This window comes from Bos taurus, unplaced genomic scaffold (assembly GCF_002263795.3).
Source record: "Bos taurus isolate L1 Dominette 01449 registration number 42190680 breed Hereford unplaced genomic scaffold, ARS-UCD2.0 Super-Scaffold_1723_ScbfJmS_2085, whole genome shotgun sequence".
NCBI classification, from domain to species: Eukaryota; Metazoa; Chordata; class Mammalia; order Artiodactyla; family Bovidae; genus Bos; species Bos taurus.
In genome coordinates, this window is record NW_020192292.1 from 2,964,194 (window position 1) to 2,980,887 (window position 16,694).

Below are 16,694 nucleotides of genomic sequence, written 5' to 3' on the forward strand. Positions count from 1 at the left end.
GTGTGTATGCCCAGCAGTGGGATTGCTGGGTCATATGGCAGGTCTATTTCCAGCTTTTTAAGGAATCTCCACACTGTTCTCCATAGTGGCTGTACTAGTTTCATTCCCACCAACAGTGTAAGAGGGTTCCCCTTTCTCTGCACCCTCTCCAGCATTTATTGGTTGTAGACTTTTGGATAGTAGCCATTCTGACTGGCGTGAAATGGTACCTCATAGTGGTTTTGATTTGCATTTCTCTGATAATGAGTGATGTTGAGCATCTTTTCATGTGTTTGTTAGCCATCTGTATGTCTTCTTTGGAGAAATGTCTATTTAGTTCTTTGGCCCATTTTTGATTGGTCATTTATTTATCTGGAGTTCAGCTTCAGGAGCAGCTTGTATATTTTGAGATTAATTCCTTGTCAGTTGCTCCATTTGCTATGATTTTCTCCCATTCTGAAGGCTGTCTTTTCACCTTGCTTATAGTTTCCTTTGTTGTGTAGAAGCTTTTAATTTTAATTAGGTCCCATTTGTTTATTTTTGCTTTATTTCCAATATTCTGGGAGGTGGGTCCTAGAGGATCCTGCTGTGATTTATGTCGGAGAGTGTTTTGCCTGTTTTACTCTAGGAGTTTTATAGTTTCTGGTCTTACGTTTAGATCTTTAATCCATTTGGTGTTAGAAAGTGTTCTAGTTTCATTCTTTTACAAGTGGTTGACCAGTTTTCCCAGCACCACTTGTTAAAGAGTTTGTCTTTTCTCCATTGTATATTCTTGCCTCCTTTGTCAAAGATAAGGTGTCCATAGGTGCGTGGATTTATCTCTGAGCTTTCTATTTTGTTCCATTGATCGATATTTCTGTCTTTGTGCCAGTACCATACTGTCTTGATGACTGTGGCTTTGTAGTAAAGCCTGAAGTCAGGCAGGTTGATGCCTCCAGTTCCATTCTTCTTTCTCAAGATTGCTTTGGCTATTTGAGGTTTTTTCATATTTCCATACAAACTGTGAAATTATTTGTTCTAGCTCTGTGAAATATACTGTTGGTAGCTTGATAGGGATTGCATTGAATCTATAGATTGCTTTGGGTAGAATACTCATTTTCATATGTTGATTCTTCCAATCCATGAACACGGTATATCTCTCCATCTATTAGTGTCCTCATTGATTTTTCCACCAGTGTTTTATATTTTTCTATATAAGTCTTTTGTTTGTTTAGGTAGATATATTCCTAAGTATTTTATTATTTTATTGCAATGGTGAATGGAATTTTGTCCATAATTTCTCTTTCTATTTTCTCATTATTTGCATACAGGAATTATAGGAATGCAAGGGATTTCTGTGTGTTGATTTTATATCCTGCCACTTTACTATATCATTGATTAGCTCTAGTAATTATCTGGTGGAGTCTTTAGGGTTTTCTATGTAGAGGATCATGTCATCTGCAAGCAGTGAGAGATTTACTTTTTCTTTTCCAATTTGGATTCCTTTTATTTCTTTTTCTGCTCTGATTGCTGTGGCCAAAACTATGTTGAATAGTAGTGGAGAAAGTGCACACCCTTGTCTTGTTCCTAACTTTATGGGAAATGCTTTCAATTTTCACCATTGAGGATAATGTTTGCTGTGGGTTTGTCATATATAGCTTTTATTATGTTGAGGTATGTTCCTTCTATTCCTACTTTCTGGAGAGTTTTTATCATAAATGGATGTTGAATTTGTCAAAGGCTTTCTCTGCATCTATTGAGATAATCATATGGCTTTTATTATTCAATTTGTTAAGATGGTGTATTATGTTGATTGATTTATGGATATTGAAGAATCCTTTCATCCCTGGGATAAAGCCCACTTGGTCATGATGTATGATCTTTTCAATGTGTGGTTGGATTCTGATTGCTAGAATTTTGTTAAGGATTTTTGCATCTATGTTCATCAGTGATATTGGCTGTAGTTTTCTTTTTTGTGGCATCTTTGTCAGGTTTTGGTATTAGGGTGATGGCGGCCTGATAGACTGAGTTTGGAAGTTTACCTTCCTCTGCAATTTTCTGGAAGAGTTTGAGTAGGATAGGTGTTAGCTCGTCTCTAAATTTTTGGTAGAATTCAGCTGTGAAGCCGTCTGGACCTGGGCTTTTGTTTGCTGGAAGATTTTTGATTACAGTTCCAATTTCTGTGCTTGTCATGAGTCTGTTAAGACTTTCTATTTCTTCCTGGTTCAATTTCGGAAAGTTGTACTTTTCTAAGAATTTGTCCATTTCTTCCAAGTTGTCCATTTTATTGGCATATAATTGCTAATAGTAGTCTCTTATGATCCTTTGTATTTCTGTGTTGTCTGATTTGACCTCTCCATTTTCATTTCTAATTTTATTGATTTGATTTTTCTCCCTTTGTTTCTTGATGAGTCTGGCTAATGGTTTGTCAATTTTATTTATCCTCTCAAAGAACCACCTTTTGGCTTTGTTGATTTTTGCTATGGTCTCTTTGTTTCTTTTGCATTTATTTCTGCCCTAATTTTAAATATTTCTTTCCTTCTACTAACCCTGGGGTTCTTCATTTCTTCCTTTTCTAGTTGCTTTACATGTAGAGTTAATTTATTTATTTGACTTTTTTCTTGATTCTTATATGCCTCTACTGCTATGAACCTTCCCCTTAGCACTGCTTTTACAGTGTCTCACAGGTTTTGCACTGTTTTCATTTTCATTTGTTTCTATGCATATTTTGATTTCTTTTTTGATTTCTTCTGTGATTTGTTGGTTATTCAGCAGCGTGCTATTCAGCCTCCATATGTTGGAATTTTTAATAGTTTTTCTCCTGTAATTGAGATCTAATCTTACTGCATTGTGGTCAGAAAAGATGCTTGGAATGATTTCCATTTTTTGAATTTACTAAGGCTAGATTTATGGCCCAGGATGTGATCTATCCTGGAGAAGGTTCCATGTGTTCTTGAGAAAAGGTGAAATTCATTGTTTTGGGGTGAAATGTCCTATAGATATCAATTAGGTCTAAATGGTCTATTGTATCTTTTAAAGTTTGTGTCTCCTTGTTAAGTTTCTGTTTAGTTGATCTATTAATAGATGTGAGTGGGGTATTAAAGTCTCCCACTATTATTGTGTTATTGTTAATTTCCCCTTTTGTACTTGTTAGCATTTGTCTTACATATTGTGATGCTCCTATGTTGGTTACATATATATTTATAATTGTTGTATCTTCTTCTTGGATTGATCCTTTGATCATTATGTAGTGTCCTTCTTTGTCTCTTTTCACAGACTTTATTTTAATGTCTATTTTATCTCTTTTGAGTATTGCTACTCCTGCTTTCTTTTGGTCTCTATTTGCATAGAATATCTTTTTCCAGCCCTTCACTTGCAGTCTGTATGTGTACCTTGTTTTGAGGCGGGTCTCTTGTAGACAACATATATAGGGGTCTTGTTTTTGTATCCATTCAGCCAGTCTTTGTCTTTTGGTTGGGGCATTCAACCTATTTACGTTTAAGGTAATTATTGATAAGTATGATCCTGTTGCTGTTTACTTTATTGTTTTGGGTTCAATTGTATACTCCCTTTTTGTGTTTCCTGTCTAGAGAAGATCCTTTAGCATTTGTTGGAGAGCTGGTTTGGTGGTGCTGAATTCTCTCAGCTTGTGCTTGTCTGTAAAACTTTTGATTTCTCCTTCATATTTGAATGAGATCCTTGTTTGGTACAGTAATCTGGGCTGTAGGTTATTTTCTTTCATCAATTTAAGTATGTCCTGCTGCTCCCTCCTGGCCTGAAGAGTTTCTATTGAAAAATCAGCTGTTATCCTTATAGGAATCCCCTTGTGTGTTATTTGTTGTTTTTCCCTTGCTGCTTTTAATATTTGTTCTTTGTGTTTGATCTTTGTTAATTTTATTAATATGTGTCTTGGGGTGGTTCACCTTGGGTTTATCCTGTTTGGGACTCTCTGGGTTTCTTGAACTTGGGTGATTATTTCCTTCCCCATTTTAGGGAAGTTTTCAACTATTATCTCCTCAAGTATTTTCTCATGGTCTTTCTTGTCTTTTTCTTCTGGGACGCCTATGATTTCAGTGTCAGGATGTTTAACATTGTCCTAAAGGTCTCTGAGATTGTCCTCATTTCTTTTAATTTCTTTTTCTTTTTTCCTCTCTGATTCATTTATTTCTACCATTCTATCTTCTACCTCACAAATCCTAGATTCTGCCTCCATTATTCTACTATTTGTTCCCTCCAGAGTGTTTTTGATCTCATTTATTGCATTATTCATTATATATTGACTCTTTTTTATTTCTTCTAGGTGCTCATTAAACCTTTCTTGCATCTTCTCAATCCTTGTCTCCAGGCTATTTATCTGTGATTCCACTTTGTTTTCAAGATTTTAGATCATATTCACTATCATTATTTGGAATTCTTTATCAGGTAGATTCCCTATCTCTTCCTCTTTTGTTTGGTTTGGTGGGCATTTATCCTGTTCCTTTACCTGCTCGGTATTTCTCTATCTCTTCCTCTTGTTTATATTGCTGTGTTTGGAGTGGCCGTTCTGTATTCTTCCAGTTTGTGGAGTTCTCTTTATTGTGGAGTTTCCTCACTGTGGGTGTGATTGTACAGGTGGCTTGTCAAGGTTTCCTGGTTAGGGAAACTTGTGTCGGTGTTCTGGTGGGTGGAGCTGGATTTCTTCTTTCTGGAGTGGAATGAAGTGTCCAGTGATGACTTATGAGATGTCAATGGGTTTGGAGTGACTTTGGGCAGCCTGTATATTGAAACTCTGGGCTGTGTTCCTGTGTTGCTTGAGAATTTGTGTGGTATGTCTTGCTCTGGAACTTGTTGGCCCCTGGGTGGTTCTTGGTTTCAGTGTAGGTATGTAGGCATTTGATGAGCTCCTGTTGATTAATGTTCCCTGGAGTCAGGAGTTCTCTGGTGTTCTTAGGACTGGGACTTAAGCCTCCTGCTTCTGGTTTTCAGTCTTATTTTTGCAGTAGCCTCAAGACTTCTCCATCTATACAGCACTATTGATAAAACATCTAGGTTAAAGATGAAAAGTTTCTCCACAGTGAGGGACACCCAGAGAGGTTCACAGAGTTACATGGAGAAGAGAAGAGGGAGGAGGGAGACAGAGGTGACCCAAATGAGATGAGGTGGAATCAAAAGAGGAGACAGCAAGCTAGCCAGTAATCACTTCCTTATGTGTGCTCCACAGTCTGGACTGCTCAGAGATGTTCACGGAGTTATACAGGGAAGAGAAGAGGGAAGAAGGAGACAGAGGTGGCCAGGAGGATAAAGGGGGGAATCAAAAGAAGCGAGATTCAGCCAGTAATCAGTTCCCTAAGTGTTCTCCACCATCCAGAGCACACAGAGATTCACAGAATTGGGTAGAGAAGAGAAGGGGGAGGGAGGAGATAAAAGAGACCTGGTGGAGAAAAAGGAGAATCCAAAGGGGGAGAGAGCAGTCAAGCCAGTAATCTCGCTCCCAAGTAAAAATGGGTACTGAAGATTGGGTTCTTAAAGGTACAAAATTGATAACAAATACCAAAAAGCAAAGATTAAAAATCTAGAGTAGAGGTTGGATTTTCAAAAATACAATATTAAAGAAAAAAAGTCACAAAAATTATAAAATATTTATATATGAAGTTTGCTTTAAACAACAGGGTCTCTTTTTTTTGCAAAGTAGTGGTAGGTTACAAAAATGAAAATTAAAGAAGTAATAGAGGACTTAAAATTTTAAAAAAAATTAAAAATAAAGAGTGATAGTAAAAATATATCTAGGACTTTTTCTGGTGTTGTGGGTAGTGTGGGGTCAGTTCATTTTTGGATAGTTCCTTGATCCGGCTTATATTTCTCAAGATCTATAGGACTCTTCCTATGTAGTCGGTGCTAACTATAGGGTTTTAATCTATTGCACTTGTCACTTCCAAGGAGGTTCCCTTTTTTTTAGCTTCTTCTGTTTGCTCGTCTCTTCAGTGTCTAATTTCCGCCCTGACACAAGAGGGCGGTGGTGGACACTTTTTTAGGCTGACTTGTTCAGTCATGCTGTGGGGAGGGAGGGATGCTGCAAACAAATAACACTGGCATGTGTTCACTGTGTCTCGACCACACTGGGTTTGACCCTACTCACGGCGTGTGTGCTTTCCCTGTCAACAATGCTTAAGCTCTAGGTTGCTCTGCCAGGAACTGTCTGAGGCCGGCCCTGGGTTGTATGCACTTCCCAGGTCTAAGCCACTCAGGTTCAGATACTCAGGTAGTCCTCAGAGGCACAGACTCAGTTGGGCCTGCGTTTTGTGCCCTTCCCAGGTCTGAGCAGCTCAGGTAACCAGGTGTTTGGCAAGCGCAGTTGCTGCAACTTATCGCCTCCCCCATCCCTGCCACTCAGTTTTCTGGGTGTACAACTGGCGCACCTTCTCAGGCAGATGTTGCCCATCCAGAATCCCAAGAAGTCTTAGTTAGCAACTAAGCCTGCTTACAGTTTGGTAGTTACTGCTTCTCTGGGGCCGCAAATGCCCCCTTCTGGCTCTGGCTGCCTGTCACTGGAGGGAGATGGTCTGCAGCCCGCTGGCTCTGCTCAGTCCTTTGTTCTGTGAGTGGGCCTGAAGGTGTCTTATAGGGCTTTTTGCGTAGCTCTAGTTAGTCCTTTGTCCTGTGAGCAGGCCTGGCGATGTCTTAGGTTAGGGCTTTCATGTGGTAGCTATCCTACAGTCTGGTTTGCTAGCCCAAATTAGTTCCTTCAGGTTGCCCTCGGGGCATTCAGGCCCGGTCCTTACTCTAAGGAATGCAGCCCGCGCCTCCCTGTGCAGCCCCCACTTGCTAGTGGTGGATGCAGAGGTCTGAGCTGCTTCCAGGCTGGGGGAGTTACCATTGGACACATAATCTATGGGATTTAATTATTTATTTATTTTTCCTCCCGGTTATGTTGCCCTCTGTGGTTCCAAGGCTTGCCACAGACTCGGCAGTGAGACTGTTTCTTGGTGTTTGGAAACTTCTCTCTTTTTAAAGACTCCCTTCCTGGGACAGAGCTCCATTCCTACCTCTTTTGTCTCTCTTTTTGTCTTTTATATTTTTTCCTACCTCCTTTCAAAGACAATGGGCTGCTTTTCTGGGTGCCTGATGGTGGCAAGAATACGCAGAAGAACTGTACAAAAAAAGAGCTTCACGACCTAGATAATCGCAATGGTGTGATCACTCATCTAGAGCCAGACATCCTGGAATGGGAAGTCAAGTGGGCCTTAGAAAGCATCATTATGAACAAAGCTAGTGGAGGTGATGGAATTCCAGTTGAGCTATTTCAAATCCTAAAAGATGGTGCTGTGAAAGTGCTGCACTCAATAAGCCAGGAAATTTGGAAAACTCAGCAGTGGCCACAGGACTGGAAAAGGTCAGTTGTCATGCCAATCCCAAAGAAAGGCAATGCCAAAGAATGCTCAAACTACTGCACAATTGCACTCATCTGACAAGCTAGTAAAGTAATGCTCAAAATTCTCCAAGCCAGGCTTTAGCAAAACGTGAACCGTAAACTTCCAGATGTTCAAGCTGGTTTTAGAAAAGGCATAGGAACCAGAAACCAAATTATCAACATCTGCTGGATCATCCAAAAAGCAAGATAATTCCAGAAAAACATCTATTTCTGCTTTATTGACTATGCCAAAGCCTTTGACTGTGTGGATCACCATAAACTGTGGAAAATTCTGAAAGAGATGGGAATACCAGACCACCTGACCTGCCCCTTGAGAAATCTGTATGCAGATCAGGAAGCAACAGTTAGAACTGGACATGGAACAAAGCACTGGTTCCAAATAGGAAAAGGAGTATGTCAAGGCTGTATATTGTCACCCTGCTTATTTAACGCATATGCAGAGTACATCATGAGAAATGCTGGGCTAGAAGAAGCACAAGCTGGAATCAAGATTGCTGGGAGAAATCTCAATAACCTCAGATATGCAGATGACACCACCCTTATGGCAGAAAGTGGAGAGGAACTAAAAAGCCTCTTGATGAAGGTCAAAGAGGAGAGTGAAAAAGTTGGCTTAAAACTCAACATTCAGAAAACGAAGATCATGGCATCTGGTCCCATTACTTCATGGGAAATAGATGGGGAAACAGTGTCAGACTTTATTTTTTGGGGCTCCAATATCACTGCAGATGGTGACTGCAGCCATGAAATATAAGACGCTTACTCCTTGGAAGAAAAGTTATGACCAACCTAGATAGCATATTCAAAAGCAGAGACATTACTTTGCCAACAAAGGTCCATCTAGTCAAGGCTATGGTTTTTCCTGTGGTCATGTATGGATGTGAGAGTTGGACTGTGAAGAAAGCTGAGCACTGAAGAATTGATGCTTTTAAACTGTGGTGTTGGAGAAGACTCTTGAGAGTCCCTTGGACTGCAAGGAGATCCAACCAGTCCATTCTGAAGGAGATCAGCCCTGGGTGTTCTTTGAGAGGAATGATGCTAAAGCTGAAACTCCAGTACTTTGGCCACCTCATGCAAAGAGTTGACTCATTGGAAAAGATTCTGATGCTGGGAGGGATTGGGGGCAGGAAGAGAAGGGGACGACAGAGAATGAGATGGCTGGATGGCATCACTGACTCAATGGACATGAGTCTGAGTGAACTCCGGGTGTTGGTGATGGACAGGGAGGCCTGGCGTGCTGCGATTCATGGGGTCGCAAAGAGTCGTACACGACTGAGAGACTGAACTGAACTAATGTCCTTTGCCAGCATTCGGAAGTTGTTTTGTAGAATTTACTCAGCATTCAAATATTCTTTTGATGAATTTGTGGGGGATAAATTGATCTCCCCATCCTATTCCTCCATCATGTTAGGACCACCTCCCTCTAATCCCCACATTTAATCATCCTGACTTTCACTAGAACAAGTGACTGTGCCACACATATGTGACAATAAGTTCCTCTGGAAATATTCTCATGAGAATCTTCCAGGTGTTTCTGGCTTCCTTAATTAGTATGCAGCTTTAGAACTAATGGCAGGGAGAGATCCAGGGAGAGAAGAACATCAGCAATCATGTTGCCTAGACTCTGCTTCCTGACCACTTCTCTTCACTCCCATTGACCTAAGAATATCTGCCCCCGCACCAAGCCCAACTCCTCACATTTCTATTTAAAGATCTCATGAAATGGAAACTATAAAAATACACAGTATACTCTAATGTCTATAATGTCTGTATAAAGGCAAGAAGATGGCACTTCAATATTTCATTGATTCTCGGTATGCTGCTGCTGATAAGTCACTTCAGTCGTGTCCAACTCTGTGCAACCCCATAGAAGGCAGCCTGCCAGGCTCCCCCATCTCTGGGATTCTCCAGGAAAGAACACTGAAGTGGGCTGCCATTTCCTTCTCCAATGCATGAAAGTGAAAAGTGAAAGTGAAGTCGCTCAGTTGTGTCCGACTCTTAGCGACCCCATGGACTGCAGCCTACCAGGCTCCTCCATCCATGGAATTTTCCAGGCAAGATTACTGGAGTGTGGTGCCATTGCCTTCTCCCAATTCTAGGTGTACATATATCTTTTTTACACCTTAATATTTCCTGAATTGAACTATTCTATAAACTTTATGTGTGTACATGTTGTGTCATTGTTTTCATTTTTGCCCCCAAATCTTTGACTAAATTAGTGTTACTTGTTACAACTCATAATATTTCACAATCAAAGAAATAAATATAATCTCTTATACTGCCCTTCAGAGAGGTATGACAAAGGTCAGAAAAATGCTAACAAACTCTAAGATTATAGTTTCTAATATGCAGGGAAAGATTAGTGTTAGATGCCCTTTAAGAGAATGTATTCTTGCAGCAGTTGGACTAGTCTTAAATGATGAGAAGGAAAATTTATTAGACTACCTGAGCAATTTATATCTTACTCCCATATTCCAGTGTGTAGAGAAGGCATAAATCAGATAGGAATGAATCTCAGAGGTGCACAGATCTAATTTCGTTTTATAGATCAGTTTTTGTTTTTCATAGGCAGTGAAAGAAGGGGCAATATGTGCTCTCTGTTAGAGACAAAGAGGTCTTACAATATTTTTACCAGCTTGCAAGTTCTTATCTATATCTAAGATATCCCAATGCTCTGGTGGCTTCAGCTGCTTCATCAGTACCACCAAACCTACTTTCAGTGGGAGTCGTGAAGAGACATGATACAATCTTCAGTTTCAGCCTTTCTGGGAAATAAGGGACAAATCTCTTGCAACCATGAGCTACCTAACTTTAATTTGCAAGAGCTATTCGATATTTCAACACAGGTCCTTCAATCAGTTCTGTTCCAGGTTGCTGATGAATGTATCAGTTTCCATTTGCTGGATGGTGAAAAGGCTTCTGAAAAAAGAGACAAATGGAGAAATATTTAAAGTACCCCCACACATATATCCATTTACTGCCCCAACCCAGGAACTTGGCACTATGCCTAGTTGACCCCAGTACCACTGTAATCTTTCCTGCTGAGCCCTCTTGAATTCTAAGGAACTTCACAACTCAATTCTCCAAGCAGCTGCTGAGGTGAATCTTACTTCACCTGGATTAGACTCTATTTACTGTACCCATGCCCATCCAGACAGATCATTAGAAACCATTGTGTATGATCAGGCCACCCAAGATGGCTGTCCTCCTGCTCTCTGTACATCCCCTATTTGACTAGTACCTCCTTCACTCATACCTTATTTACATGACTGACCTTCCTACATATTTTCTCCTGCTCCAGCAGGTGATGTTCTAATTTTTAGACCAGAACATCTGTACCGTGATAGCCTATCAAAAGGGTGGTTGTGGGATGTGCTCATCTGCTGATTTTTCTGGTAACAAATGAGCCAACTTAATGTCAATTTCCCCTATAACTGGTAAACTACTTTTCTCCCTGCAGCAAAGACTGCCCCCATGTTCTTCTCCTCACCCCTCATCTGCCACACATGGCACGGTGTCACCCCAGGACCTAGCTTCAGACGTGTAAGCACCTCATCCATTAAACCACTGATGTCTCTGTCACTGACTCTGGGCTTTTCATTCTTGAGGCTGGTCAAGTCCAGGGTTTATATGCCTGAGTGGTGTAGCCCAACATATTGCTACATGTTCAAAGCCAGCTCTAACTGCTGCTACAGATGCCTGCTTCCATGGCAAACTAATCTACCAAATGGCACATAATAGATATATAGAATGATAAAATATGTAATGCACAATATGTAAAATGTATGTGACAGTAAATAATGTGTGTGTAAGATACAAAAAGTGCTCAATGTAAGTAAATATTCTTAAGAGACAATGGTCCCAATCATTTCCAATAAAGCACAAGTAGCAACTGTTGACATGATTCAACTGTCAATTCCAGCTTCTACACCATTGATTCTTGATTCTGGTTGTGTATTTCAATATCTTGAAGAGCTTTGAAAAAATACTGATGTCCGGGCCCTTGTAGTTGTTGTTCAGTCACCTAGTCATGTCCAACTCTTTGCAACCCCATGGACTGCAGCATTCCAGGCCTCCCTGTCCCTCACCATCTCCCAGAGTTTACCCAAGTTCATGTTCATTGCATTGGTGATGCCATCCAGCCATCTTATCCCCTGACATCGTCTTCTCCTTCTGCCCTCAATCTTTCTCAGCATCAGGGACTTTTCCAATGCCTCTGGGAAAGTTTCCCTACCCCAGGCTAATTGAAATCTAATCTATCGGGGCTGAGTCTGAGGCATCTACATTTTTAAAAGACTGGATATTGTTCTGTTGTACCACTTTAAGCAATAAAATGATCAAGGAACAGGTGGAATTATTAAAAAAAAAAAATCAAACCATTTTGGCTGACATATCAAACACTAATTATCCTACAATCACTTTTTTAATGGCAGAGAAATTAATGGCTAAATATATAGTTGTCATCAGGGCTGAAAGTAAGTATTTTAGATATCTTAATGAGCACAAAGTCACCAGTTTGCTTATGTTCCATCTGGAAGGGGGAAGGGCAAGAATGAAAATTTACCAAACTTTTTAAAACCATGAGTCTGGTGAAAGTGAAAAAGTGAAAGTGAAGTCGCTCAGTCGTGCCCAACTCTTTGTGACCCCATGGATAATAGCCTGCACCAAGCTCCTCCGTCCATGGGATTTTCAAGGCAAGAGTACTGGAGTGGTTTGCCATTTTCTTCTCCACGGAATCTTCCCAACCCAGGGATCGAATCCAGGTCTCTCACATTGTAGACAGACACTTTACCATCTGAGCCAAAGAAAGTTCAACAAAACACATTTCTGGAACTTGGGTCTCTTTCCTGACCTTGGTTCTAGTAGAGAAAGAAATACACATCAGCTGCACAACCACTTGCTGTGTGCCATAACAAAGGCCTCTAAGTACTGGTGAACCGAAAGCAGATTAATTCTGTCATAGGAGAAGGGACATGTTGGGAACTCTCCAATAATATGTAGAGTCATGTTGAACAAGTTTTACATGGCCAAAGGGGAGATGGAAATTCTAGGACACAGGACAGCAAATTAGAAAGGAATCAAGAGCCTGACATGACAGGTGACTTCAGATAGCTCAGTGAGCTCCAGTGTAGGTTACATATGTAGAGGAGCGGGAGAGGATGCATTTGGAAAGGAAGTCAGATTGCAAAAGAGTGTTTTTGCCAACCTAAGGAAAATGCACCTAATCTTGCAAGTGATAGAGTAGCAAGAGGGTGCAAACAGAGGTTTGTAAGCTAGAGGGAAAACTGATTAGATACCATTAGGAAAATCACTTCAGTGGAAAACTTTGTAAGATGTGAGGAGCAGAGAAGCATCAGCCTGCACAGGTCTCATTTCTGGTTAGAGTAATATCAAAGGATTTTTCTGCCTATGAGGAGGAAAGAATGTGAATATCAATATTTAAGTCAGAAATATTTGTACTTTATGCTTTCATCACAAAAGGAAAACAATGATTGGAATGGCAGGTATCTTTAGTTTCTTATGCTTGCAGGACTACTAATTGGCTTTCGGGGTTCTGCAGAGTATACTGTCAGTGTTGCTGGTGTTCCCCAGCACAGCTGCCTCTCCACTAAGGATTCTCAGCCCCCTCCCCTGTCCTTTTTTTCTCTATGGATTGGCAAGAAGCCTAACAAGGCATGAGGTCACGTTCAAGGACAACACATTTTGAGGGGTTAACTCTTCAGTGCCAGACAAAACAGTTCTCTCTGTGCCCCAGTCAAGCAGGTGTTAATGGCACTTTGTTGATTTCTCCATCAAGGGAAAGCTTTTGCAAAGCTGTTCGACAAAAGGATGTGAGGGGCAATCGCACACGACATCAATAAGCCAAATGATGAATTTCCGAACATGTGCACTTTGCTGCTTTTATGGAAAGTAATTTGGATAATTGTGACAATTATGTAACTAAGTATGCCATCTAAAAAGTACACTAATTTTATAATTGTCAAGCTAACCACCAGAGACTTAAAGACTAAGCCACTTCTAATTACCTTTGTACAATAATGGAGGGATTGATATTCTGTAAAAGAAAGCTATCTCTTAGTACCAGTCTCAGCAGCTGGTTCCTTGCTTAGCAGCAAGGAGTATGCAAGCAATTGCATCTTCCAGTTAGGATCTGTGTGAAGCCTTAAACTCAGTTTTCTTAATAATACACTCTCCTGTTATGGATGCTTTGTGTATATGGAATTTTTCTGGAAGGTATGCCTTAGCAGTTATGAATAAAAACTAGTGTCTCACCACTTTGCAGTGAAAGCATGGTCTAGGATGTGTAAACAATATCAAAGTATTTCACTCACATATCATACTCTGAGGAAAAAGAAATACTAATGAATTATTTAAGTGGAAAGAATAGTAGCCTAAACTCCACAAATAAAGGGCAATGTGTATGACCTTTGGCAATCCACTCCAGCACTCTTGCCTGGAAAATCCCGTGGACCGAGGAGCCTGATAGGCTACAGTCCATGGGGTCGCAAAGAGTCTGACACGACTGAGCAATTTCACTTTCACTTTCTCTGTACCAGGTGCAGGAGTTGGAGTAGGTACCTTATAAAGCAGGGTCTGGCCTCACCCCACTCACACACACCCATTTTGCAAACGAGAAAGAGTGAAAGGAGCTTATCCTGAGTGACTGGTTGCGGGAAGCCCTGGATGTAGTATACACAGTTTTGTGAACATATGCATTTTCATGAAGAAAGCTTTTCTCTGACACTCAAATTGCCCCTTAACCCCTGAGAGATTAGGAACCACTAACCCAAGATTCTTTTAGCTCTAAGGTCTGTTGTATATTTAAAAAATCCAAAAAAGATCTGTAGGTGGCTCCATGTGAAAGGCTCATTATGCATTGGTTCTATCATCACACATATAATTATTCAAGAATGTAGTCCCATCACATACACATGCATGCGCACACACATGTGAGAGCCTGTGAGTCCCATCACAAACACACCCACACCTCTTCTAAGTTTTTGAGATTTCGTAAATCTTTTTCCAGGTTCACATCATGAAGAGCCACTTAATAATGAGTTCCTTCTTCCCAGTGAGCTCTAATACAAGTCTACTTTATACTATGAAAGTGAATGTGTTAGTTGCTCAGTTGTGTCTCTTTGTGATATATACTATATATCTATACTATAGCTTTGAAATGACAGCCTGAGTCCCACTTTCAATTCTGCTCCTACCTAGCCCCGTAACCCTGAGCAATGCACTTGACATCTCTTGGCCTCAGCTTCCTCCTTGGTAAAATGAGAACTATATGATGATGGCAAAATTTTCCAAATCTATTCTTACCTCAAAATTATATGATACAATTGTGTTGTAGCTTAGGCTCACTGGTAACCCACTCAGAACTAGAATGTTATAATATCTGACAACCTAGTCTCGGTTTTACTACATTTCTTTACAATCATCACTGTACACCCAGGGGAGATTATAGCCAAAATATCAAATAAATATCATGGGTCAAAAATCAAGAAATCTTGACATACAGCATGAGGAAGTGGATTTACCATATTTCTGAACTCAAAAACTAAAACCTTCAAAAATGGCCAAGTTCTAGGGCAATTATTTTACTCTTGTCATCAGACATTTGAATACGAGTAGTGCGTCAAATTCATTTACAAAAGGCATACTAAAAGTGACTTGATGATTAATTCATTACTGTGTTAATGAAGTTGTTGATGAATTGAGGCCCTGTATAGCAATGATGCATATGTGTATCCTATTTTCAACTAAGGAAAGAATAGGTGTTTCCATTTGCAGGTAGTCATATTAATTTTGCACAAGTCAGATGCAATGTGAACTTGGACAGGTGGCAATTAATAATGTAAACTCTGTTGACCCTGAGTTGATAATGAATATTTTACAGGCAATCTGGGATGATCTGGCTATTTGCAGACAGTTTTGTCACTGAAACAGTTCATTTGTCACTGAAAATGAACAGATTTATACATGTACTATAAAATAGATAATCTTTATCCAGAAGGTTTGGCATTGGTGTGTAAATCTCTGTGATTACATTTTAGGACAGGCATACCTCCCTTCTTCCCTTCACCCACATGGCAATCTGATCTTCTAAAGGAATGATTCCTGGGCACTTTTGGTCAACATCTCCTATGTGGAAGGAGTACAAATAATACTTTGGAATCAGTGAATGAAGGAATCATTTTCTATAAACTATTTTAATTACTCACTAGATTGTATACTTCCTGTGGGTAAAATAGTTTTTTTAATCATCAGTTCAATACTTCACAAGATGAGATAATTTGATATCAGCATGGAGTTTGTGGAGGCTTCCCCAGTGGCTCACCTCGTAAAGAACCTGCCTGCCAATGCAGAAGATGCAAAGAGATGTGGGTTCCATCTCTGGGTCAGGAAGATACCCTGTAAAAGTAAAAGACAACACACTCCAGTATTCTTGCCTGGGAAATCCAATGGACAGAGGAGCCTGGTTGGCTACAGTCCTTGAGGTTGAAAGAGATTCAGACATGACTGAGCAACTGAACAATAACAACAACAATGAAGCTTATGAATCCATGCTCAGAAAATTTGTGACAAAGGAAGGAAAGTCAAGGCTTTCCTTGAAATCCATCCATAAGGAGGACTGGAATTTGAAGATGCATAAGCAATTAGGCCAGCAATGTAGTTCAGTTTGTTGTTGCTGTTCTGTTGCTCAGTCTTGTTCAACTCTTTGCCACCCTATGGACTGCAGCACACCAGGCTTCCCTGTCCTTCACTATCTCCTGGAGTTTGCTCAAACTCATGTCCATTGACTCAATGATACCATCCATCTCATCCTCTGTCTCCCCCTTCTCTTCTTGCCCTCAATCTTTCCCAGTGTCAGGATCTTTTCCAATGAGTTGGCTCTTCACATCAGGTGGCCAAAGTATTGGAGCTTCAGCCCTGGATTCAAGCTCAGCCCTCTGTCCTGGACCATCATGCTATAGTGTTCGGTACTGGGGGGCGGGGCTAGAAGAAGTTACACTGGAACCTAAAGGTAACAAAAGTATCACAAGTCTACCTGATAGGCACTGGTCCCACATTTAAGGAAGACCTACACTCAGCCTTAGGGCTTCCCTGTCTCAAATGGTAAAGAAACTACCTGCAATGCGGGAGACACAGGTTCAATCCCTGAGTCATGAAAATCCCCTGCAGAAGGGCATAGCAACCCACTCCAGTATTCTTGGCTGGAGAATTCCATGGACAGAGAAGCCTGGCGGGCTATACAGTCCATGGGGTCACAAAAAGTCAGACATGACTGAGTGACTAACACTTTATGCTCAGCCTTATTCCAACAAAC